The sequence below is a fragment of the Monopterus albus genome, unplaced genomic scaffold (assembly GCF_001952655.1).
Source record: "Monopterus albus unplaced genomic scaffold, M_albus_1.0 scaffold256.1, whole genome shotgun sequence".
Lineage (NCBI taxonomy): Eukaryota > Metazoa > Chordata > Actinopteri > Synbranchiformes > Synbranchidae > Monopterus > Monopterus albus.
Genome location: NW_018128136.1, coordinates 97,896 through 100,824, shown reverse-complemented (window position 1 = coordinate 100,824; position 2,929 = coordinate 97,896). Strand labels below are relative to the sequence as shown.

The 2,929-nt window shown below is 47.9% G+C and overlaps 1 protein-coding gene across 1 annotated transcript in view; it reads left to right on the top strand.

Annotated features, from left to right (window-relative positions):
• Positions 1-1,526: 1,526 nt before the first annotated feature.
• The window catches only part of tnrc18 (trinucleotide repeat containing 18), a 50,651-nt gene continuing 49,248 nt past the window's right edge, over positions 1,527-2,929 (top strand). The window contains exon 1 of the mRNA XM_020621268.1: positions 1,527-1,707. The gene's annotated coding sequence lies outside the window, so the exon portion shown is untranslated. The remainder of the gene's footprint in view (positions 1,708-2,929) is intronic.

Below are 2,929 nucleotides of genomic sequence, written 5' to 3'. Positions count from 1 at the left end.
CCGATCTCGAGACATCACTGTGATCCCCGCCTGGTAATTCCCTCCCCGGGTCCCGTCTGGGGTGACAGCCCCTGAGAGTAGGCAGGTCAGCGGGGAGAGGGGTATCGATGAGCGGCCTCTCCATAATGGGCAAAAAAATAGGGAAAGGCGAGGAGGGGTGGCCATCGAGGGATACCGGACACCTACACACCGGATCCGGTTCTCCGCTCGTGCTGCTGGCTGTTCAGAAGAGCGGAGCCTCCGCTGCTCTCTCCTCCTCTTCCACGACTTGGTCTCTGTTTCCCGTTCTGTGGGGTCGCCTTGAAACCGACACACCGGGAGGAGGAGGGGCTGGAGAACTGAAGGGGAGGGGTGACATGGGCAGCTTGAAACCGCCCCGGATTTTTAAACAACATTTTCTGCAACTGTGTAGCGCGGAGCGGTTTACTTCAAAGGCAACTTATGGATAATAACATCCGCGAGCGTCAGACAGGACCGTGCACGAGGAGGAACACAGAGGTCATGTGAGGGGGTCATCAGAGCCCCCTGGTCACACCAAAGGTCGACCCCTCCTCTTGTGAATTTCAACATAGCAGCACTAAATGAGCCACTTCGCTCCTCTTTTAATGCTAATCAGCGCGTCGCCGCGCAGACTCGGCACAGATTCGCACAAGGATCCATCCAGGATTCACCTTCAGCATGTGGGGGGGGGGGTATTTGCATACCTTAATAAAAATGTGGCGCTCGTGAATGTGACTGTGATGGCTGGTGTGAAAAGGCGCAGTCTGCGTGTCAGGAGCCAGTATTACACGGAGATCTAAATATGGAAGAAGCCCGGAATTTGTTCTTGCCATTTTCAGTATAGCTTCTTCATCCATTCATTAAACTCATCCTCACGCGCTAATAAACATGTATTTAGTGCTAAATAATAAAATAAAAACATAGTTTTCACACAGATTTGTTCTTAGTGACAGTTTTGTTAGTTATCAGGGCCTAAACTTCTGCTCCACAGCCGTAAATATATCCACAATAATTGGTCTGTTACATCCAAATGAAACTGAATAATTCAATTAGAATGATCTGGAGAAACTGTGACTGTTGTGCTAAGTTTTGATTTGGATGTTTAAGGTCGTATTTCTTTTCCTTTTTGGGACGGAGAGTGGGTGTATGGAAATTTACCGACAGGCCGTTAGCTTCCAGTTGAAAAGAAGTAAACTTATGTCCGCATTAATAACAAAGTGCAGCATTTTTTAAAGGTAACAACGCCCCAGTTTTTTCCGCCTCCCAGTCTTTGCGTGTCTCCCCCCCCCCTCCAAAAAAGCCCACTGCTTGTTTTGATCGCTCGGTCTTGAAGGGAGAGGGGGGGCCTTGAAACGGTTCAAGCTCCTTGCTCCATAATTGGTTTTATAGTGTTGGCGAGCGGTCAGTGTTTTTTTAATACCTGAGGACTTTGATTGACACTCGCTTCAGCCAATCAGACAGTAAAACGTCCTGGGCTGAGCTGGGATTGGGTGGTAGCAAACGAGAGGGGCGGTTCCCGCAAACAATGCTGTGTTTCATTGCTGAGGAGTTTACGGACGCGACGGGGGTTTTCTCTCCCACTGTTATTTCCCAGTTTACCTTCGGACGAGCCTGAAATGGGCAGCTCTAGTTCTCCCAGCAGCCTGGACTTTGGATTTTGAGAAACATCTGCATGTTTAGCTCCTTTCTTCAGGCTTTCTGGTTCAAGTAAGCGCTCGCCGTTTCCCCCCCATGCCCTTGTGTTTTGCCTTTTCCAGCTAAGTGTCCGACTTCTCGGTGTTTTAAGATATAATTTAAGTTGCAAATGGCAGTGAAATGGGCGCTGAGGTCATTGGATACGACATTTTGGATTTTTGTTGAGCCTGTTGTCTGAGTGAAAAGCCGCTTTCGAGACTTTTCCTCCGAGAAAAGTTTGTGTGTCGTTAATGGAACCGTGAAAAGTTTGAAACGTGGCTGAGAAGCCGAGCTCCTCCGCGGCGGCGCCGCGTGGGTCACAGCCGACTCGGACATACGTTCATCTGACCTTCCAAAGGCTCGTTCAGAGGCTTGGAGCCTACATACATTTATGTTTTTGTACAGGAACAACGTTTATTGTGGTTTGTGAACGAGCCTCTCGTCAGATCCCGCCCGCCTGGAGAATCACGAGTCGGCGCTGTGATGTGTTTGCTCGCAGCCTGTGAAGGTTAACTCGACTTTCGCCTTTTTTATTCATACAACTTGGTGTTTAAATAGTGTTTATTTGGGGATTTAAGAGGGAAAATGTTCCACAACCTAAACATTTTTAATGTCCGTGTTGACACATCCATCCGTATCTTAAAGTAACTTTCTGTTTTTGTTTTTTAACGTGACATCGCGGAGACTTGGACTGTTTTATTAGGTGTTTCCCAACATGATTAAAATCGACATTTTAACATATTTTAGACGTCGCTTATCGCTCGGATGGGCTCCGATTAAACTGGATTATCCAAGAATGTAAGATGTAAAACGCAGCATTATACCCTGATACAATTTTTAACTTGGGTTTAGATGATAGCCGGTGATGATCTGGCTATTAAACGGCTTTTTGGGTTTTAGACCCCCGAAGTGTCCCGGGGTGGGGGCTCTTCCCCTGGGCACCAGCCGTGTCCAGTTGCGAAGTAGCCTGGTGTGAATTCGCCTCTGTGGGCAACAGAACACCGCTCACCCCGCTGATGAATCATGCAGACAGACTTTTGCAACCTTATGTATTTTTAACCTGTTTGAAATTTATATTTGATGCGCCTCCAGTGTTTATGGTGTATTGGTTTACAGGGCGACTCAGCCCATCGCCTGCATCGCTGCTTTACTGTTTAGAAAAACAACCGGCTTCTCAGAAAATGTAGAATAGGTTGCTCAAATTTGCGTATGCGTTTCCATCGCGAGGTGTTTTCATGGCCGGGGGCGAGGCACT